Consider the following 24,801-nt stretch of genomic DNA (forward strand, 5'->3'; position numbering starts at 1 on the left):
TTTAACTTCACTTTATCATGTCAGTCTGGAGTCTTGATGTTCGTGAATTCCTTAGCGTTTTAATTCGATAATGAAACGGTCCAAACGCGACACTAATTTATCGAGACGCTGATCACAGCAAAACGTGGAGGCTCAAATATTGTGCAGGTTTATCGTATGATCTCGCTGAGAGAGGCTTCAGAGCTGAAGATGGACAGCAGGATAACAAGAGCAGTGTGTGTGTGTGTGTGTGTGTGTGCGCTGAGCGTTGAGCAAAACAAAATGTGAGTGTAATTGCTTGTACAGTACAGCTCGGAGTGGGCAGCGGGGCTTTTGTGTGCACATGTATGTTTGTGAGTACGTGTGTGTGTGTGTGTGTGTGTGTGTGTGTTCGCGCGTGCGTGCAACTGCCGCAACAAGACAAAAGTTAATGAGGTTTGAAGGCTGCTGTGGCAGCGGCGGCCTTGTCTTTGTCTTCGTCCTCAGCCTCTCTGCTTCCTGCCCAGACCTTTATTAAAAGGATAATGCAGCAAGGGTCTTTAAGTGTGCAGCTGCAGAGAGAAAGACAAGGGCGAGAGAGGGTTAGAGCGAGGGAGAGAGAGAGAGAGAGAGAGAGGGAGAGAGGGGGAGAGAGACAGAGCGAGAGAGAGAGAGAGAGAGAGAGTTAGGGGTAGTGAGCGGGAGAAAAAGAGGAGTCAGGAGAGTGAAAGAAAGGGAAGATGGCAGAGAAAAAAGAGACACAGGATAAATTATGGAGAGATGGATGGATAGAGACAGGGGGCAGAAAGAGAGAGAGATACTGGAAATGGAGAGAGAGAGAGAGAGAGGGGGGGGGGGGCATTGGAGACAAAGGAGATCTGCAGTAGAAGAGAAGGTTCAGGAGAGACATGAAGAGAGAGAGATGGAGAGGAGGAGGGATGGATGGATTCACTAAATGATTACTATTTTAGTTTAGCTGAGCAGCGACAGCTCACCTGGCTGAAACAACCAAATACAATCCGAGCTCACTGATCAACACAAACACATGAATTGGATCTGTCAACTGGTTAAAGAGGGAGTTGCACGGTGAAACTATTTCCTGATGAACAACAGTATGTACATCAATCTTGAGCTGCAACAGTTAATCGATGAATAGATTAGTAATCGATTACTAAATGAATCGCCAAATGTTTTGAGAACGGATTCATCTGTCCCAATGATTTTTATATTTAATTTATTTATTTAAAAGTCAATATTCTGTGATTTCAGCTTCTTGAATGTGAATATGTCCTTTGCTCCTCTGTGACAGTGAAGTAAATATCTTTGGTGTGTGGACGAAACAAAACATCATCTTGGAGTTTTGGGAAACACGATGGACATTTTTCACCATTTTATGAACCAAACAACTAATCGATGAATCGAGGAAATAATCAACAGATTCATCGATTATGAAATCAATCATCAGTTGCTAGAATCTTAGAATCTTCCTTGGTTGCCTGACAAACTCACTCCCCCTGTAAATCGACTAAAACAACCAGTAGCTGTTTCATGTGTTTGTGTGCTGATTAAACAAATCTGAATTTTTTCTATTTATCTATTGTTGTTATTTTTCCACAGGTCATCTGTCCCCAGCCTCCGGGCCAAACCAAGCTCATCGTCCTCCCATCTCCAACTCATCTCCTCATCGGACTCTCAGAATAAAAATTAATAAATAAGTGTAGTTCGCAAAATGTCTGTTCTTTAAAAGAAATGTAAATCTTTCCCCCTTAACGTCACAAGCTTCCTTCTTCGATACCACAATGCCTAATTAGTGAGCGAGCGACACAGTAACGCCACGCTCGTCCTCCCCTGTGGATCAATCGGCGTACGGAGACGTTTTTTTAATAACAGACTTTTTTCCTTTTTTTTATTACATCCTACTTTGCTCTGGCCAATTAGTGAACCTGTTAATTGGCGCAGGTGCACGCGTCTGAATTCAGGGGGCATCGTTATTTATTAAAGGATCTCTGCAGACCCCCCGCTGGCTGAAATTAGGCCTCCGCTCGGCCAATCGCAGGTCTCAGGTGTGAGCGCCGTGGCCGAGACGTGAGCCTGTTAGTGTTGATGGTGAGTGCATTGTAATTAGTCTGTGACTGTAATAAGTCTCTCTCTGTCTTGGCCTCTCCCACCAGCTGCCTCTCTCCTCTCCCCTCTGCGTTGTCTTTCTTTCTCACCTCTCCCCTCTCTCCATCTGCCCGTTTGTCAGCAAGGAGCTACGTCACGCGTTTCACTTCCTTCTTGTCCGTCTCAAGTCTTGTGTCGAATTCTTCTTGTCGGGCCTAAACATTTGAATGAGAGACTCTTTTGTGGAGAAGTCAAGCCGCAGTTAGCGAGAAAGAAATTCCCAAAGCTCTAAAGGTGCGTTCTCATGCAAATGTTCCGTGCAGGTACATGACATGCAAAGACGCAAATAGACGCGAAATATTTGAAATCGGGCGACATTCGCGTGACGCGTTGACGCGATAGCCAATGAGCATTGAGATCCTCCCTCCATCACTGTCATTGTATCATGGTTGGAGGATCACTAGTGTCGCTGCGTGTGTGTGCGTGTGTGTGTGTGTGTGTGTGTGTGTGTGTGTGTGTGTGTGTGTGTGTGTGTGTGTGCGTGCGCGTCTGCCTTGAATCCACCGCAGCCAATACACAAAGACTAGAGGAATTTTCCGAGTTCAGACGCGTCCACAGTTTGAATCCAGATTCAGTGATATGAACGAGTACAAAGACATCTTCAACTTTGGCCTGAAACCATAATCCGCCAAAACTGTCAAACTTTCCCTCAACATCTTCTCCTGCCTCGTAGTTAATTGCACTGGAAGTTGAGATCTAAAGGTCAATAACTTTGTCTGTCTGCTGTTTGTTGCTGGGCAGGTTAGTGTTTTCTACTACGACTACTTTTACACTGCTGACCAGCCTGACAACCACAAGAAGAAACGGGCTGAAAGACACTAAGAGGCTCCATAAGTGAACCACTGGAGTGAGTTTGTCACTACAGGCAGCCTCTTGTCACACCCACCAGACCAATTCACTTTAGACTTTAGAAGATGAGGATGAATGTTCTCCTTCATGAGACGTTCCGTCAGTGCAGTTTCACTTGTCTGTGGTTAGGGCTCAGTGACAGAGACCGAGCTGTCCCTCTGCTTAATTCACCTGAACTGATGTTCATATCACATCCCCCCCCCCCCCCCCCCCCCCCCCCACCCCAGCAAAAGACCTAAAGGTCTGTGATAAAACTATAGGTCTTCATCAAAATACGGATCGCAGTCGTCCCGAACCTTATTTTGTTTTCCCAACAAGCTGAGGCCCGATCACACGTCGAACACATGAAACAGCAGGAGACCGTCAAAAACAATAGGTCAGCCGCGCATGTAATCTTCATTTGTGTACAAAAATAACCTCATTCCGGTCCGTTTTCGTGCCCAGCCAACAATATCCACCGCGAAAAACCAAAAACAAGAGTTCTGCCTCAGTCGTCGGTGTGAGGTCGGCCCCCGAGATGATACAGCAGGAACTTAAACATCCGTGGCAGTGATGGAGTACGGCGGCGGCAGCCGAGTTAATGAAGCAATATCGACTTTGTTTGCGGAGTATGAAAGCTTGAATATATTTGAATATATCTATAATTACCCGCACAGAAGTCATACATTTTTATTAGAGAATATGAGAATGTGTTGTTGCAGTTTTTTCCAGACCAGGCGGAAAGTCACGGAGGAAGAAACGTCATCATGTCACAGATTGATGCATATTTGATGAAGCTGAGTGTGCGAGCCTGGATGCCCTTGGTGTTAAAAATTGAATGTCCATCCGTGAATGTGGAGTGGCAGCTTGCACTTATCTATAACGTATGAGTGCACACATGTTAGTGGAGGATATTGGTCTTTGTCTGAGCTGTGCGACGACTTGCTTGTACGACGGCGTATTAGGAAGAAGAAAAAAGAAATGAGGGAGTAATATTCTGACGTCAAAGTGGTACATTTTACGAGAAAAAAGGGAGAAAAACTGTGTTTTGTTTTTCAAGGAACTACTTCTTCATTTATCGTAAAAAAAGAAGAATACTTATGTTTCCTGCTGACACATTTCCACTGTGAGTGAAGCGTCGCTCCCTCCGTCCTCTATATTCTCACAGACACATCACAGTGACACACTGAGATCTGATATGGCACCGAGGACGGGCCAAACGCCTGGGAATGAATCCCGTTGCTTTTATATGAGCCATTTATTCCCATCCGCCACTTTGAGTCCTGAGCGGGGGGGGGGGGGGGGGGGTCCACAGTGAAAGACCCTGGGACGTCAGTCACAGTGAAGCAGACTTTAAATGTCTTGCTTTCAATGTGACGTCCTTTTATATTCATTTTTTTGGGGATTATTGTAGGAAATGAGATATAAACATGCTGTTTTTAATTTGAGTGAACTGCTCCTTTTTATTTAAATTTATTCGGTGACACACTGGCATTAGAATATGAAGAGATAATGTTTAAACATCAAATCCAAAGATCTTTTCTGATCTTTCACTAGCTGTGAGTCACTTTGTTCCTTTAGTTTCTGTGATATGACTCATTGTCTCCCCTGGTACTGCTCGTCAATGTATTCATATTATTGTAAATATATATATATATATATATATATATATATATATATATATATATATATATATATATATATACATATATATATATATATATATAGAAAAGAATAAAAGGGAAGTGGATGCTGATGCTGATTCTTCAAAAAAAAAATTGTCGACTTTGGTAGAATATCCTCGCAACAGACGAAAAGGGAGAGATGGAGCAAAGAGCAGTGGGAGACGGGGAAAAGAAGCAGAAGAAGAAGAAAGACAATGAGATAGCAAGAAAAGAGAAGTGAAGAAGAAAGTACACAGACAGAGAAGAGGGGGCGGGGGGGCGACTGGACGACTGGAGGATGTGAGCAGGATCATACCGCCTGTCAGACCATCACTCAGGCTGTCATACACTCTCTCTCATACACTCTCTCTCACACACACACACACACACACACACACACACACACACACACACACACACACACACACACACACACACACACACACACACACACACACACACACACACACACACACACACACACACACACACACACACACACACACACACACACACACACACACACACACACACACACACACACACACACAGACGAGTAGAGAGCAGACAGCTCAGTGGGACCTGTCTGGGCAGAACACGTGTGAATGGATTAGAAAACATCGAGGTCAACAGAGGTTGGTTGATGGACACACACACACACACACACACACACACACACACACACACACACACACACACACACACACACACACACACACACACACACACACACACACACACACACACACACACACACACACACACACACACACACACACACACACAACCGGAGATTATTACTTATTGCACAACACTTAGTGTCAGTAAGAGAAGAAATCCCCTGCTCTTACACTTTTCACCGTCGCTATTTCTGGTTCGTAGTCACTGTAACTAAGCAACCAACTGCAGAGTAGCAGACATCATCTGCTTCCTGTTTACACCTGCAGGCACCTGAATGGTTACGTGATAGGTGTTTTCAGGTGTGGTAGTAATGGATAGGTATTACTAAAACTCTGGTGTGTACGGAGATCCTTTCAGTTTTAGAATGCCGGGGTTTTTTGGGGTGTCATTGGGATTTGACGATAAGAAAAGAAGCGTATCAGCCCGATCCTTCAACCCGACAGTACATGGTGTGCACACTGGTCCTTGGTGTTCCTGTGCATCCTGGAAGGGGAGAAGCATCCTTCCTCTTCCTTGGCACGCCCTCATCGCCCGCTCTGAACTGAGGGCCCAATGTGCATCAACGCTCTGTCAAATACATATAAGTCTAATCGGGCCATCTCACCTCGGACGTGTGAGATGATCCCCGCGTCACCGGTTCGCCACTCGGTGTGTGTCCCTGCTCTTGTATTCAGAGAGGACGGAACCTCTCCAACACCCAGCAAGCATCAAGGAGGAGGCTCTTCATGCCACTCCGCTGTGTTCATTATCTTCTTCTGTGCTACACGACGGTGTGTTGTGTTGTTGTGCTGAGGCTGTTTCACTCTGCCGTGTCGCTTGTGTACACTTCCCTCCTCGCCGCCGCGCCGCGCTCCCTATCACTAATGCAGCAGACATTAGCATAGTGTTTGATGTCGAGTTAGGAGATGTTTAGACGCTCTCTGTTTAACAACTGTGTCAAGTGTTCGCTGCATCTATTTACTTCTATGAACAAAATCAAACAATGCACACGCACCGGGCCACAATGACGCCCGGGCTTTGGAGGAGGAGGAGGAGGAAGAAGATGATGATGAGGTGGAGGAGGAGCACGAGGAGGAGGATGAGGAGGACGAGGAGGAGGACGAGGACGAGGAGGAAGATGATGAGGTGGAGGAGGAGGAAGACAAGGAGGAGGAGGAGGATGAGGGGGAGGATGATGAGGTGGAGGAGGAGGAGGAGGAGGAGGAAGATGATGAGGTGGAGGAGGAGGAGGACGAGGAGGAGGATGATGAGGTGGAGGAGGAGGAGGATGATAAGGTGGAGGAGGAGGAGGACGAAGAGGACGATGATAAGGTGGAGGAGGAGGAGGACGAGGAGGAGGATGATGAGGTGGTGGAGGAGGAGGAGGATGATGAGGTGGAGGAGGAGGAGGAGGAGGACAAGAGGGGAGGAGGAGGACGAGGAGGAGGATGATGAGGTGGAAGAGGAGGAGGACGAGGAGGAGGATGATGAGGTGGAGGATGAGGAGGAGGATGATGAGGAGGTGGAGGAGGAGGAGGACGAGGAGGAGGATGATGAGGTGGAGGAGGAGGAGGACGAGGAGGAAGATGATGAGGTGGAGGAGGAGGAGGAGGAGGACGAGAGGGGAGGGAGGGATAAAGAGTGAGAGGAGGAGATGGGAAGAAAGAAGAAAGAGAGGAGCCCCTCCCTTCTCCAGCGGTGTAGAACCTGTGTGTTGTCCACTGCAGGTCTTCATCAGTGCACAGACGGGAAGAGCTCGCTCACACCCAACTCAGCTGTTCAACACATTTCTGTTTCTTTTGTCTGGAGTGTTTTTGGATCTTCTTGCGTTTGTGTATGTGTGTGTACATAACACATGAATATGCAAATATGATTCCTCTGCGATTGCTTTTTGATTCACGTGTGTGTGGGGGGGAATAAAAGGTGCAATTAAATCGGTTTATAAGACATTTGTCTGTGCGAGATTAGAAACACAGATGAATGGAAATTAATCCTCAGTCTGAGGTGATTGTTTCTACACCGATAACATCGGCCGATATCAGCCATTTACAGACACATCAGTATTATTGGCCAACTGATTCGAGCCTTTAAATGTGCGTATATGTTTATATCTTATTCAAAATAAATGTTTGTTATAACTTCTATGTATTTGGTTGTATTTGTATTTTCAATTTATAGTAGACCTGCAACAGTAAATACATTAGTAATCAACTACTAAATTAATCCCCAACTTTTTTGATAATCACTTCAAGTAGTTTTCATGAAGAAAAATCTGGATTCTCTGATGTCAGCTTCTTAAATGTGAATATGTTCTGGTATCTTTGCTCCTCTGTGACAGTGAAACTAAACATCATGTTGGAGTTTTGGGAAACACGATGAACATTTTTCACCTTTTTATGACATTTAATGACCAAACAACTAATCGATTAGGGAGAAAAAAATCGACCAATTAATTGATAATGAAAATAATCGTTAGCTGCAGCCCTAGGTGTAACCAACATCAAATAGAATATTTATATTGTCATCTGTTTGATATTTGTACAGTTGAAGAGCCATCATATGCCAAATATTATAGAAGCTATTAAAGTCAGCAGGACTTTTTTTTTTAAATGGTTTCTGTTCACATAGAGCGAAGATATAAATGTTCTATCATTTAAAAAAAATTCTATTACATTCATCAATAGCAGACTTCTACCTTGTCTCATCTTTGTTTATTCTGAAATCCAAAATATGCACTGTCCCTATTATTAATCTGTGCAGTGAGTCAACACCTGTCCATCATCGTCCTGACCCGACACGACGCAGCGTTCCAGCTGCTGCAGCTGAGTGCAGTTGTTTCCCTCTGTTTGGGCTGTCAAGGACAAATGGTGGGAGATGGGAGGGTCACTTGTAAGTAACAAGGAGCAATCTGTGAGGCATCGCTCCTCCATTCAGCTCCGTCCGCCACAAGCCGCAGTAACTGTGGCAACCAGGGCTGTTTGTCAAATGAGACCGCTGGTGCGTGTGCGTGTGCGTGTGCGTGTGCGTGTGTTCAAATGCAGTTTTGTTTGGGGCATTTACAGTAGAGCCCGACCGATATGGATTTGTGGGGAGCGAGGCTGATATCAATATTAGGGAGAACAAGACTCCGGATACCGATACATTGTCATACATACATATATATATATATATATATGTCCTTATCAAACCATTTTTAGTTTAGCCATAAACTTTATCATTAAAAACTAATAAAAATCAGTTGGACGATAATATTCACCTTTCACCGAAATATCGGTCTGGCTCTAATTTACAGGTTGCATGTGCATTTTTTAATATCCCACCACGGATTACTGTTTGAGGGTCAAGACGTGGTTTTGAGTGTGTGTGTGTGTGTGTGTGTGTGTGTGTGTGTGTGTGTGTGTGCATGCACACGCTCCGGAGCGTTGCCCTCAGAATCTCTTACTTCCTGTATAACAATCCAGCAGAGCTGTGCAGCGGCCAGAGACCTCTTTTCTTTGATATGAATCACAACCAAAAGGTCTTGGCTGGAGGCTGATATATGTCAATCAGCCCCCCCCTCACACAGCAGCCGTCCTGTCCGTCTCTCTCACCTACAGCAAATCCCTCCCCCTGCCCTGATAACACTCCAAATAACAGGTGAGCGACTGCTGGCAGAAAGGAGATTGCCTGACCTTATTGTTTGCCTTCGCCACCTCTTTGTTCTTCACAAATAAAGGGTTTTTTAATAAACTGAAAGGTCCTCTGCCGTGGCCCATAGAGAAAATGAAAGGGGGCAGTGAGGTATGGTACAATGTGGCGGCGGGCAGAGAGAGAGAGAGAGAAAAGAGCAGCTCATCAGAAAATAACAAAGGTGCAAGTTAGAGATAAGGCGCCTGTCAGAGATTAATCCAGGCCTGCTTGATTGTTTTCTTTAATACCAGACCTGCTACGGCAAGCGATAAGTTTGCTGAGTAATTTGGTTTTCTAGGGGGACGGTTAGCGGGTGGGTGGCCGGGTGCTCGAAATAATATTCAGGTGTGTTGCCATAATTGATTTCTTTTTTTTCTTCCTCTTTCTATCTCTCCCCACTCCTCAGTTCTCAAAGAAAAATGAGATGAGACTCAAAACTGCTTTGACTTGCTTTTCTGTTCGCGCCGCTCTCGCTCTCTCTTCTTCTCTCCCCCCAAACCTTTTATTTATTTTTTTTGTTCTCTTCTCTTTCCTTCTCTTCTCTCTTCCCCCTTTGGATTAATAAACTGGCTTTGTTCAAGACAATAAAGGGACACAGAGAGTGTGCTCGAGGAGGCAGTTTTTTTCTTCTTCTTTTCTTCCTGCTTGCAGCTCCATTGTGACAGTGTCTGAAAGTAGCAGAGAGAAAGACGGGGAGCACACGCCGCCACAGAGACAGCGCAGTGTGTGTGTGTGTGTGTGTGTGTGTGTGTGTGTGTGTGTGTGTGTGTGTGTGTGTGTGTGTGTGTGACTTTCTGATGAGTCTTAGGAAAATGAACGCAAAGAACAATAGATTACAATCTATTCGTTTGCTAATGGAAATCTGGGGCGCAGCCACCCTGTGTTAATGTAGCTGCAGGAACAAATGGGAATCCGATGTGTGAGGGAAAATTAAATGATGATAAAAAAAATAAAAAAATGCTGCCCAACTTATCCGAAAGGACTTTTGTTTGGTTTTTTTCTGCAGCAATTACCATGTTCTTGGTTTCCTGTATTTGTGACGTTCCAAATCCAGCTCGAAGGGGATTCGTTTGAATCTCATATTGCAGACAAGTGGTACAGAAATCTCCTCCTGCAGGAGAGGAAGGTGAAAACAGCAGATACAAGTCTCTGTGGTCGAGACGTGTCAGAGGACAGAGACAGAAGAAGGAGACTGTTCTGAGAGGAGGGGACTTCACGTTGTTAAATGACATTGGTCTAAAGAAGAGCCGACACACGCAGCACACTGTCCTCAAACATGAATAATGAGCTTGGCAAAATCCAAATGTATCGTTCAATCAAATCATTCAGCATCATCATCATCATCATCATCATTTCACGGCTTCGCCCGTTCACCTCCGCGTGTCTGAATAAGCGACTTATTTTCACGACGACAAAAGGGATTTGGAGAGGCAGAGGAAGGACGGAAAGAAAATATCTCCTGTTTTTCATCATTTTGCCATTTTGATGCCCGAATTGATCCACCTCACAAATCTCCCCCCTCCTCCCTCCTCCGCCCTCATGCTGCTCTCTCCCTCCCTCTCTCCCTCCATCCCTCCCTCCCTCTCTCCATCCCTCCCTCCCTCTCTCCCTCCCTCTCTCCCTCCATCCCTCCCTCTCTCTATCCCTCTCTCCCTCCATCCCTCCCTCCCTCTCTCCATCCCTCCCTCCCTCCCTCCCTCTCTCCCTCCATCCCTCCCTCCCTCTCTCCATCCCTCCCTCCCTCCCTCCCTCTTTCCATCCCTCTCTCCCTCCCTCCCTCTCTCTCTCCCTCCCTCTCTCTCTCCATCCCTCCCTCTCTCTCTCCCTCCCTCTCTCCCTCCCTCCCTCCCTCTCTCCATCCCTCTCTACTCCACCCAGCCACTTCTGCAGAAGATGGCCTGTACTCTGGGGCTGTTTTCCAATTACGGCTCAACCTTTTCAGAGAAGGTCATTATAATTAGAGATCCATTTAGCTTTTCTGTGAGAAGCACAAAATATGATTTTTTTCTCAGATTGTGGCCCCTGGATAAAGAAGTGGAACATGGGAGAAAAAAGAAAAAAAAACCTGCAGTGCTGATCTCGAGTGCCTCTATTATTATGGTCGGGTGGACGGGTTGCATGCATTAATGGCTTCACTTGGGGGGGGGGGGGGGGGGGGCGGCCTTTTGCACATTACCAGCACATGAATAGAAAAAAAGAAATCTTGGAACAACAGCTCTTCAAATCAATACCAGGCCCTGTAACGTGTCTGTGCGCTCACCTCGGCAAAGAGAGGATAACTGGCAGAGGACGACTTCATTGGGAGCGGAAGTTTCTGTACTATACAGTAACTCGTCTGGAGAAAAACAATGAATTCTTCATGTGTCACCTGAGAAATATTGAGTCCCGTTTGAATGAGGTGCTGCGGATTTATATATAGATTTCTGTTTCTCGCGGACTCTAAAAGTGAGAATATGCTGCGAGGAGGTGAGCGAGGCCGCCGGAAACATCGGAGGAAAAAGATTTAGATTCCCTCTGCAGCCACACACACACACACCTGCACAAACAGGACGTGCATACAATCCATGCAACGCTGTGTTTCCTCCTCTCTGTATGAGAGAGGCAGATGGCCGGGACCAACACTTCCAAAGTGGTAGAAACCAACTAATTGGTTTGAGGGAAATCAATATGGTGCCGGCAGCAAAGACCCCTCCTCTCCCCTCACAGTCCATCAGTCCTGCTCTGCAATTACCCCCATTGATTGGCCGGCGCAAATTGCAGGTCTCATTATTGCCGGTTTCAGCCAGTTGCCACCGCAGCAGCTGAGTTCAGAAGTGAAAAACCCACGACGAGTAGCTTGCAGAGTATGAACCTAATAACCTTGAGGGAGAGTTCCCTAACGCTCGACCAGAGAGTGGCAGGTCAAGGTCTGCAGGGCGGAAGTGTGCGGTGTGCTGCAGGAAAATGAAAGAGCTCTACAAAGTATCACCATATTACACCATATAGCATGCACAATCATAAGGCAACAGTGAGCCCTTCCTCCACTACTCATAAATCTCTTATCACAAACTGGCGAGTTAATTCTGCACGTGCTGCTCAAGAGATCATGAGTTAAAGAGAACTCTTCCTCCTAAGAGTAATCACAAATCGCAAATCAATAAAAAACCCAGAGTGTGTGATGTTTTCTTCCTCCAGCTCCGCCGGTAAAGAGGATGACGACCAAGTCGGTTAAAGTTGTCCCGCTCAATATATCAACATATATGATCCACATATATGACCTATATGATCTTATTTTAAATAAAATAATAAAAGGTGATCATCTTCGCATGTGTGTGTGTGTGTGTGTGTGTGTGTGTGTGCATGTGTGCGTGTGAGAATCACACATCATCTGTCAGTGACATGCCAAGTAAGACCCCAGTAATATTAAGTAAGCATTTTGATAAAAGTCTTCATAAGAGGGGAATTAAATATGTGCCCTTGTGGTTGTGTTAAGGCAATCACAGACGGTGGTTTCATACAAAGAGTCTTCAAACAATAATGTGTCTATTTATATTCAACCAAGATTATAATCGTTCCTACCATCAATAATATACTGTAAGTAAATCAGCACTTTAGGGTCCACAGACTCTGTTCCATTCTTATTATTTCTATTTATTTCTAATGCAGATCACCGTCATCTTAACTCTGTAAATGTAAATAAAGAAGCGACTGATCACATCACATCTCTAACTACTCTGTGGCCGCGATGAAGAGATGGTATGTGATCAATGGTGATGATGAGAATGGAAAATACAGTGCAAGAATTTCTCATAACCAATCAAAACATAATCAACTCCAACATCAGGCCTGGTTCCGACCCAGTTGGAGCAAAATCACATCACTTTTTTCTCAACATGAAGCAATAAAGCCATACAGCATGTGCACACCTGCATGAAGACCAAGCAACTAAATCACCATATCGCATAAACACGCCATAACACGCCATAACACTACATAACACGCCATAACATGCCATAACACGCCATAACACTACATAACACGCCATAACATGCCATAACACGCCATAACACTACATAACATGCCATAACACTACACATGTCCGGTATGTCCACGTGACAGTAGTGATGTTCCAAGCTAACAACACAAGCTACACATCAATCGAAAGCGCTGAGTTATTATAACTCTCCGATCAACTGTCAACGAATGAGCAGCCGAAGAAGAGCAAAAAAAAAAGTCAGTATCATAAAGTGACACAAAGAAATTATATCTTGAATCATTATGCTACATGCTAAACATGAAGCTAGGAAGCCATGTGGCACATGCACAGAAGACGCTCGAACACACGAAACACAATAAAGAAAAACACCAAGAAACCAAGTCAGCATATTACATAAACACGACAACTGTACATAGACTTGATAGCTGCTGCTACCAACATGCTAACAACACGAGCTACACATCATGCTAACGCCTCAGCCTCTGTAGATTCCAACTCTCCTTCCTCTAACTAATCAGCAGCTGAACAATGTTCGTATCAACACAGCGACACACATAAATGATGTCTTACCGTCGAATTATATCCAGGAAAAGTTTGTGTTTTGATCCACGCTACCGCTGCCGCAAAGACCGCTCGTCATTTTGAGATGTTAATCCGCCTGTTCCATCCTTCTTCGTCTCCAGCGGTGGGTCTCAAAAGAAACAAGTTCGTCACAGTGGCTCCGCCCCCTCACAGATAGATTCGGCTGTCCGTCGATTCTACTGGCTCTGACGGTTCTGTGGACGTGTCAATCATCCGGATTGACCAATGGGCTGCTGAGCTACCGCCTTTAGACGTTCAGTTGAGTTGAGTCTCTCGGAAGCTCTGACGACATTACGCCGCACTACAAAGATCGTCTATAGAAAGACAGATGTCTCACCAGTCTTAGATAAAACAGTTACATTAGATGTAATTACTAAAGCCTGTAACTTTTCCCTGATTCACTTTATCGGCATGAAATTTGGCACAGATGTTGTTCAGATGTTATTCTATAGATTTCTATAGATTAGGAGTGGGCTACATCTGCATTATTATTTAGGATATATTCACTGAATAAAAAAATAGTTCAGGCGGACATTAAATCTTTCATTTTATGTTGTGTTCCATCTTCATTTACTCTGACCCAAGTAACCTCTATACTTCATTCTTCACCTCTGCTGAAATCTCACAAGTGTTTATATATATATATATATATATATATATATATATACGATTATTCATATAGACCTTGTAGTTGCAGAGATATACTCTTTTCATTTGGGCAATATTTGTCATTTTTGAGCAGGGACCTTGCAAAAGGGAGTTAATGATAATGATATAATAGATCATAACTAAGTCTGAGAAAACGTTTTTTTAAATTGAAATTCACTACACTCTTCTCGAAGTCAGGATCATTTTAATTCAACTCGTGATGTGATTTTTTGTGATTTCACAAAATTCAAAAAACTGAAGTTCATGCAACAAGTAGGTCTCTTTCTATGTCCTATGATTCTAGTATTGATAGCACGGGTATGACATTAAAAAAATAAAATAAAGTTGATTCAGGTTATTTTTCACAATATCCATGAATTCAAAATGAGTGCAATAGTCATTCACATGTAGCTCTGGAGGACACTGCACTTTCTAATATTAAAAAAAAAAAAAATTATTCAATTCTGTTTTACTTTGACTCTTCTTCACTGTGATGGTCTGTCAGAGCAAAACAGGACACACACACACACACACACACACCACTATTAATCTCGTCACACATTAAAACAAATCAGTGCAGAGTAGTGCACACACATGCACACAGGTAGACACACACACACACACACACACACACACACACACACAGCCTCCGCTCGTCCTGTTCTCTCCCATGGGCCTCTGTTAAAATTGACCTTCTCTGCCTTTCATCACAGGAAAATATCACCCTCAAAGAATAATAAGGCTGCCAGACACATTAATTAGAGAGCATCTATTTAGATAAACGTCTGAGGGAGAGACACAGAGGAGAGGGGGGAGTGTAAGGCGCATTATTAATATGCAATATGAAAAATAATTACACACAATTTTTCCTTAACACTCAGAAATGGCACCTCTGCATTTGGTTAATATGGAAATAAAACGATTTGTATGGTTCTCAAGCTGACAAATGTAGTTCCTGTTTGTATTATACCTTAGCTTGTCTTCAGAACATCAATACATATTTATATTTGTTGATTTTTACAGATGCATATTATTGTTTTTTTTTTACAGACCTGCGGCATTTTTTTCTGTGATTTTGAATCAAGTCCGCTTCAACTGCTCAAAACACAAAATATTATTCTTTTCAGAATTCCATAAACACTGAGACTGAGAGTTGCTGTCAGGATTTTGGACAGTTAACATCATGACGTTTGTTGTCAACGTGTGTGTGTGTGTGTGTGTGTGTGTGTGTGTGTGTGTGTGTGTGAGAGAGAGAAAGAGACAGCTTCTCTGACACAACAGACACGCAGAAATTGTTTTGTTTTTTGTGTGCAACTGTAAAATTGCATTTGTGATTTGCCTTTTGTGTATCTGCAGGTGTGTGTGTGTGTGTGTGTGTGTGTGTGTGTGTGTGGGACCCTTTGTAAATTAGGTTCCGTTCTCCATCTGGACTCAGTCAGAACAGTTTGAGGCGTCTCACTCTGACTGACTGACGTTGTCCTCACATGCTGCAGCTGCCCGACGCTCAGCTTGAACACACACACACACACACACACACACACACACACACACAGACTGGGATCAGCTCTGCTCACACCTTTTAGCCAACAGCAGAAAAACAGCATGTGTCATTTTGCTTTGGCTCCATGTGTACAATGATATTTTTTCAGTGTTGAGTTTTTGTACATGAAGCAGAAAAGGGACTAAAACATTGTCTCGGCAACTTGACTAAACGTCAAAGCTTCTGTTCACATGCTCACATTATGATTTCTCCAGGTTTCTGTTAATCCTTAATCCTTTGTGCAAAACAAAAAATACTGTATAACACATGCCTCAATGTAAGTGTTTAAACTATGGAAGGGAAAGTGGGAAATATTCATCACACCCTTGATTGGCAGCAACAATATTGAACACCGTGTTTTGTACGATTAGTAGATGTACTGTGTGTTTTTCTTTTAGCTTTTATTGTTTCCGAAAAGAATCATTAACATTTCGATCCAGTGCCGCCAACAAGTGCTTTGGTTTTCATTTTTCTTTTCTCCGTCATCTGAGTATCATCTTTCATTTCTCATGCCTTTTTGAACACACACTGTTTCCTTATCATCGCTTTAATGCAGACAGACAGACACAAGTTGTGTTTTGCTGTGTGTGTGTGTGTGTGGGTGTGTGTGTGTGTGTGTGTGTGTGTGTGTGTGTGTGTGTGTGTGTGTGTGTATGTGAGTGTGTGTGTGTGTGTGTGTGTGTGTGTGTGTGTGTATGTGAGTGTGTGTGTGTGTTTGTGTGTGTGTGTGTTTGTTGGGAGCAGGCTTGATGGTAACCAAGGCGACAGACATATCTTTTCCCTCTTCTTCTACAGCAGGAAGACTTCATCTACTCTGGATGACCCCCACCCCGAGAAACACAGGTCAGGACAGCTCACATCACTCCCCTGCCCATTTGCACATACACACACACACACGCACACACACACACACACACACACACAAAAATGTTAAGTGAGTTAGAAAGGGGGAATTTATTTGCCGCTCCACATCCTGTACATTTGCAGTATGTTGCATTTTCAATCTTTCCCTTATGGATTCTATAAATAATGATGAATTAGACATACAACAATTGCTTCATTGTGTGCACGTTGCCGAACGCAAAGAACTTTTTACAAGTGAAACATAACGTGAGATAATTTTCATACAGTCCCTTTCTACTTGATTGATAATATGTATCGGAGTTATGTGTAAGGAACAATGAGAAGAAGGGAGAAGAAAGAAAGAAAGAAAGAAAGAAAGAAAGAAAGACGTCTGGTTGGAGATTTGGTTTTTATTATTTTCACTAATGAAATAAAGGAACACAGATTCCTCAGCAGGGATCCTGTGTGTGTGTGTGTGTGTGTGTGTGTGTGTGTGTTACTCACTCACAAACCTGATTATCTATAATAAGACCTTTCCATTATACAAGGAATGAAATGGAATATGGACAAGATGACACCGGCAGTGACTGAGACCAACTCTGACACGGACGAGGAAGAGGATGCTGAGATGACGTCTGACAACGATGACGAGTGAAATGAGAAGAGGAAGGAGGAAGGAGGAAGTTGCCATCAGATCAATACTGGGCCGTTTGTGGCTGACGAACATTTGACACAAAGGTTCAGAAGCTCATTCTCTATCCATGAAGGGAAACGACACATCGAGACACAACTCCCCGCGTGCTCCCGCTCGTCTGTCGACGGGAGGGAAGTGGGCGAATGTTAAACCGTGCGTCGCTGTAGTTTGGACCTTTTCTTGGCTGCGTGCCTCACGACTGTAATTTGGATGAGTGCAGCTCGCTTCTGCCTTTGGGCTCATTAACAACAATATAAACAGTAATTACTGTGATTGCCTAATTAATTCATAAAAAATAAAAAAAAAAGAAATGCTGCTGCACGCCGTCAAAAAAAGGCGGGAGCAGATCTTTTTTCTGATAAGATGGCAATTTTTTTACAAAACGATTGTCGACATAATTTGCAATTTCATGTTCCAAAATGAGATTGGAATAATTAAAAAGCTTTCTTCTTATTGCTTTCTTCACACATGCACTGTTTTATTACTCATATTCCTCACGCGCCTCTCTTCTCCACTAAGCCTGTTTTCTGTGAGTTATCCCACTCTGATCCGTCTGCATGGCGGCTCTGGTCCTGATAACTGTAATCCTCCCCTCTGGACACAGGCCTTTTGTTTTTTGGGGGGGACACTTCTACGCCCTCTCCTCTGATCGCCCCAGCTTCTCTTATTATACATATTTTCCGCCTTCGTTCAGCGGGTTTTGTTGGGAGTACAGAGAGAGAGAATGGTCATTGGGGCCTCAACTCTCTGTTAATTCCATCTACTTTATTGGGCCAGTTAATTTTGTTTAACAGTAATTAAGATTCAGCTGAACAAAGCGTAGATTTGTTTCGCTTCTGGGACAATGGACATTATGAACGTCGACCTCCGTCAGTTACATTTCTTCGACCACATTCTGCAGTTTTTCTTTTCAGTTTTTTTTCTTCCCCCTTCCAATTTTTTCAATTAAGTCCAACAATACGCAGCCTAGATATGATCCATGATAACTGCTTGCGGTGGTTTCTGTAGTTTCCGTGTGAAGGACAAGCTCATACTGGAATTTGGGGAATGTTTGTGACGATATAAATCCCATCGGCCTTTACAATCACATTATTGTGAGTAAGTAAATGGTGTTCGAACCCGTCCAGTGTTTCAACAGAACAAATAGTAACGCACGATGTGAGAGCCACGACGTCAGGAGCAAGTGACAAAGTGGTTTATGTTGTAGGCACAGTTCCTCTGACCCTTCAAAACCTCAATTAGTATTCCTGCAGAATTTATTACCACGCCTGGCATCACTTCTTGTTTATTATGTCTCTGCCCATTAAAAAACACGAGTAGATTCACGGACAGATCTGACTGGTGCATACGGAGTGAGGGGGTGAGGGGGGGGCACTTCATCAGAATGGTGACAAATCTATATTTGTTCTGGTGCAGCAGTGTGCTGTTGATGTTTTAATGAGAACCGGCGATGAAGTGGTGAGGAAAATTATTTAAAATTCTTAACAGAGCAGAGAGGTGAATGAGGTCACCTGCTCACCAACACACACACACACACGCACACACACACAAACACACATACACACACACACACATGATCATACTTTTTTAAAATCCATTTTCCTTGATTTATATTATACCAAAATATTGAGCCATGTTTGGGCATGTGTAAAGCACCCTGTACAACTGTATTTAAAGCATTTTAATTTTGAATCATTGAACAGGATAAATGCCAGACATTAAAGTGATTGATTGAATGAATCTTATTTTTGGAGATGAAGTAAAATGCACAAACTGGGAATAAACGATTGTGTGCGGCACTTGATCGCCACCTGCTGGTCATATCTGTACACAATGTCCTGACTCGAACATTGATTGAAGAATGTTCCTGTAACCTCAGTATGCTTAACAGTTGTAATACGAAATAAAATTATTAACAAACAACCAAATACTGGATTCAATTTGGTTGATAAATACTACTCTTGATTTGGAAACATTTTAATTTGGAAACCACTCCAGAGCATGGGTTGATACTTCTTGTGACTGGTACACTTCATTATATTCCGTGTTTTAATATTCCCCTATGTTGGTTTTTTGATAATTTTCTTGAACGAAACGATTCCTTAAAACCCTGAAACACTGAAAATATTTTAATGTGACAATAATTATCACGAAGACAGACACACACACACACACACACACACACACACATACACACACACACACACACACACACACACACACACACACACACACACAAGAAAGGAAAACACAACCAAGTCAAATATCATCATGTATTTCCCTATTTTCCCACTAGATGGCGCCAGAGGCTTATTTATTTAAAAAAAGAAAAGAGATGATGCTGTAGTTCAGCTCTGGAGGCGGATAGACAGGCTTTAGGAGACAGAAGTCTCACTCTGCTCTTTTTATTTGGATAACACCAATTTATCAGATGTGTCTCTTTCACACGTTGCTTCCGGAATAGATGAAAAAATGAAGAATTATCCTCTCGTTTCACAGTTACGCAAATAACACTTGAGTTTATTCTTCACCCGGTGATGGACAGACAGACATTTACATACCGGAAAATGAGCCAGTTTATTCTGCCCTGCAAGCACATCTTCTTTGAATGCAATCTTTGAGAGAGAGAGAGAGAGAGAGAGAGAGAGAGAGAGAGAGAGAGAGAGAGAGAGAGAGAGAGAGAGAGAGTTTTTTGTGCACAAATGTAAAAATGCTCTTATAAAACCTTTTTGCCAACCTGTAATAGTGGAGAAAAAAATTATATGGAAGACATGCAGACAGACACAAACACTGCTCTGAGTGTGTGTGTGTGTGTGTGTGTGTGTGTGTGTGTGTGTGTGTGTGTGTGTGTGTATGTGTGTGTGTAACGTTTCTGTCAAATCAAATCATCATTAAATCAACTGCTGGTTCAAACTCTATTTATCCAAACCAGCTCAAATGTTTGTAAGGTCACATGTAAGTTACAGTCAGAATTCTGCCAAAGTAGACATGAATTCACTTTTATCAAGAGGACATTGGTCGTGTGGTGTTAAATGTTCTTAGCTTCGGGTAGATCTCAGTGAGAAACTTTGATTCAGCACGTCTCCGTCTGAAATGTGCCCTGAGATAACCTCTGTTGTGAGTTCAGTCGGGGCGTTTATGATTAGTGTGTGTTATGTGTTGTGAAAGGAGAGTAACAGCATCTGGCAGCAGTATTACAGTATCACCGTGTCGGAGGTGTTGGCTGGTGCGACGCCGGCATCATGATCCGACTCTCTGGATGTGCAAAGTAGATTCCTCACCTCGTCCCTGGAGTTCATCACGTGGCACAGAGAGACAGATGAGCCCACATCTGGGGGAAGGTCGCACATCAGCAGGAAGGTACAGTATCTCACTGCTACTGTAGAAGCTGCTACATTCTTAAACGCTTCACGTGAAAACACTTAATGTCACTCAATGTGGCAGCGATCAATAATCATCTAATATCTCTCAGATATGCTTCGTCATAAACACAATCACAATTTGGTGATTATTGATCGCTGCTTTAGCATATTTAGTCACGTTAAGCGTTTTAAAACGTCCCCTATCGAACCTGTTTGTAAAACTTTGTTTGTTGGCATTTATTTTATTGTTAGCTTAGATATTATCTTTTTGAATAATCCACCATTAACTATTTCTTTATTTTAAACCTCTGAGATTTGCTGTGAGCCGACGTTTCTTCTGACCCCCCGAGTGCATGACGACCTCTGACCTCTGAGTTCTGGTGCTTCTGTTGGTTCCGTAGGTCGGGCAAGAAGCACTCCAATTGTTTTACTGGATAGAATTCTTTCCTAAGTTGTTGACTTTCAGTTAAAGGTCATCGCTGGATAAGGACAAGGACACACACTGTAAACCCAAACATCAGGAGTGAGCACGCCGTGTGAAACCACTGCCCTGGGCCGCAGGCGTCCACACCTTCCACCTGGTGGAGAGTGAACTGAATCCCACTTTTCATTTCAACCCCTTCCCCTTGGAACAGAGCTACAAGAGGATGAAATGGGATGCCCCCTCGGAACGCCACACGTCACCACGTCATCACGTCATCACGTCATCACGTCATCACGTCATCACGTCATCACGTCATCACGTCGTCACTTCATCACGTTATCACGTCACCACGTCACCACGTCATCACGTCACCACGTCACCACGTCATCACCTCATCACCTCATCACCTCATCACCTCATCACGTCATCACGTCATCACGTCATCACGTCATCACGTCATCACCTCATCACGTCATCACTTCATTACGTCATCACGTCACCACGTCACCACGTCATCACGTCACCACGTCACCACGTCATCACGTCATCACGTCATCACGTCATCACGTCATCACGTCGTCACTTCATCACGTTATCACGTCGTCACTTCATCACGTTATCACGTCACCACGTCACCACGTCATCACGTCACCACGTCACCACGTCATCACGTCATCACCTCATCACCTCATCACCTCATCACGTCATCACGTCATCACGTCATCACGTCATCACGTCATCACGTCATCACGTCATCACGTCATCACTTCATTACGTCATCACGTCACCACGTCACCACGTCATCACGTCACCACGTCACCACGTCATCACGTCATCACGTCATCACGTCATCACGTCATCACGTCATCACGTCATCACGTCATCACCTCATCACGTCATCACGTCATCACGTCATCACGTCATCACGTCATCACGTCATCACTTCATCACTTCATCACGTCATCACGTCATCACCTCATCACCTCATCACGTCATCACGTCACCACGTCACCACGTCATCACGTCATCACATCATCACTTCATTACGTCATCACGTCACCACGTCACCACGTCATCACGTCACCACGTCACCACGTCATCACGTCATCACGTCATCACGTCATCACGTCATCACGTCGTCACTTCATCACGTTATCACGTCGTCACTTCATCACGTTATCACGTCACCACGTCACCACGTCATCACGTCACCACGTCACCACGTCATCACGTCATCACCTCATCACCTCATCACCTCATCACGTCATCACGTCATCACGTCATCACGTCATCACGTCATCACGTCATCACGTCATCACGTCATCACGTCATCACGTCATCACCTCATCACGTCATCACTTCATTACGTCATCACGTCACCACGTCACCACGTCATCACGTCACCACGTCACCACGTCATCACGTCATCATGTCATCACGTCATCACGTCATCACGTCATCACGTCATCACGTCATCACGTCATCACGTCATCACGTCATCACGTCATCACGTCATCACTTCATCACTTCATCACGTCATCACGTCATCACCTCATCACCTCATCACGTCATCACGTCACCACGTCACCACGTCATCACGTCATCACATCATCACGTCATCATGTCATCACGTCATCACGTCATCACGTCATCATTGATTGTCATTAGAAAGACCTCGGAGCCCACAGGTCCCGGTGGCTTCATACATGAACTGAATATGAATTATGTTGGTTAATAATCAGATACATTGTCTTTTTCATCTCATCTTGCTCATGTGTTACAGTCTGAACTGGTTTAATGAAGCCGAATTGTTCATATCAACGCATATTTTTATTTAACCTTAATTTCCTCAGGGAGTGTGAGTGTTACCACCGGTCCTGTTTGTCTTTGCGACGTTGACCCGACAGTTCACAGGTTCGTCCTGTTGGCAGTGATGCTCACAAATATTTTTGATCTGCTGATGTAATTGTCCGTACAGTGGAGTCAAGCTGCCCGAACCGCTCTGCTGTACATCATGTCAGCTGGATCATCACGGCGCCACGTGGCTTTTCACACTAAGCTCGTCTTACATTCGATCATATTTCATTTGAAGGATTTGCTCTCGACCACCGCTGCTCATCCTCTACGCCCAGAAACCTACTGTACATCCCCCTGCAGCCGCTCGCTCACATGTCAGCCGTGCACGCCAGCTGGCCGCTACGCTCAACGCTGTACAGTGTGTGTGTGTGTGTGTGTGTGTGTGTGTGTGTCCATCTGTTTGTTTGGCATGACTTTCCTCCATTGGGGTCAGATAGAAAAGGCACAGACCAAGTGTCCACGTCCAACAACCTGGTGACGTTCCTCAGGGCCTGACGCCAAATAAAGAGAAAATAATTTTTCCCATTCCCTCACACACATACACACACACACACACACACACACACACGTCAGAAAATGATTTGATCTTTGTTGTAAAGATGAAATAAGTCACAGACGTACAGAGCAGGAGAGAGCGTCACAAGCATCGCTCGGTTCTGAAGGGCTCATACCAACCGATGCTACATCTGTCGCTCTGCGCCTGTGACCCATGGTGGGACATGTGAGACGACTTCAGAACCCTCTCTTATCTCCATCCAAGTCACGATCAAGTAGGGAAAGAGGACGCGACCGTTTGCGATCTGTGTATAAAGAGTGCTGCTATTCGAAACGCGGCGCCGGTTTCCCAGTGATGCATTATGCATACAAGTAAATGTAAAAACGTAAATAGTCCCACCGCTGAAGTCCTCGTGGCACACGCCTCTTTCGACATGGCGCTCAGGTCCGTGAGGAACATCCGAGCCGGTGGGCCTCGTGTCCTAACGCGTCCGTGTAGGAACTGACGTGACGTCCGGCAGCAGCTGAGGCGTGTCACCGTCCTCTCGCTCTGTGTGATTCCTCTCGCTATCTTATCTACACAACAGTGAGCGTCCACCATTTTCATTTTGTTTACTCACCCTTTACATTTATTCCCATTGACATTCAAAATCTCTTTTGCAAGATAGCACCTTAAAAAACGATCAATGAAGACATTATATTCAATCCTCCTCATATAAAATGTGTCTCTCCACAAGTCATAGGCAGAACAAATCAGGATGTATAATCTGTCCGATCAGCCTGTCGGACGGCCGCACAGCGTTGGATTAGCCTCAATACCACTGAGGGGGGGGGGGGGCAGGGTCAGGGGGTTAGGTTATATTAAAAGCCGTCTGCCATAAAACAGACTCTGATGAAATTCTCTGAGTACAGTGTAGTGATGTGAAAGCGACAGCTACATTAGCCAGGAATGGTAAATGAGTCGGCTGGTGAGAGTGGACAAGAGGAGGGGTCACACGTGGGAGGGGTGACGCCTCGTCGCAGCCGCGGCCCAGTTTATTCATATTGAGCAGACGAGCGATGAAGCGTTCGTCTCGTCCACACGCCCACGCTGCCTGGACCGCCGTCCTCGGGGAGACTGGCGATACGTCGTTCTCCTCTTTTCTCCCTTTGTTTTTAATAACCGGCGCCGTTTCGGTATCCGCATCCAATCACTGAGGACTCGACTGGCCCCTTGTCGTGGGACAAGAAGACCCACACCCTCTCCTTTGTGCTGTGAGGATGTATAGACGGTACGGTGCCGCGCTCGTCTCCGCGTGCGGGGCCACGGGGCTCCGTACGTCGGCCCCCGCCATCTTGGATGACTCAACGTGCTTGTTGAGCCGTGGGGTTCAGTCTCTGGTGGGAACAGAAACGGAGCCCAGGAGCCTGCAGCTATTAGAATGTTAATCCCTTGAAT

The 24,801-nt window shown here is 44.5% G+C and overlaps 1 long non-coding RNA gene across 2 annotated transcripts in view; it reads right to left on the reverse strand.

Annotated features, from left to right (window-relative positions):
* Positions 1-13,600, reverse strand: part of LOC118307423 — a 58,422-nt gene extending 44,822 nt beyond the window's left edge. For both annotated transcript variants that reach the window (XR_007031370.1, XR_007031369.1), the window contains exon 1: positions 13,489-13,600. This is a non-coding gene — a long non-coding RNA (uncharacterized LOC118307423). The remainder of the gene's footprint in view (positions 1-13,488) is intronic.
* Positions 13,601-24,801: the final 11,201 nt, after the last annotated feature.

This window comes from Scophthalmus maximus, chromosome 1, assembly GCF_022379125.1.
Source record: "Scophthalmus maximus strain ysfricsl-2021 chromosome 1, ASM2237912v1, whole genome shotgun sequence".
Classification (NCBI taxonomy): domain Eukaryota; kingdom Metazoa; phylum Chordata; class Actinopteri; order Pleuronectiformes; family Scophthalmidae; genus Scophthalmus; species Scophthalmus maximus.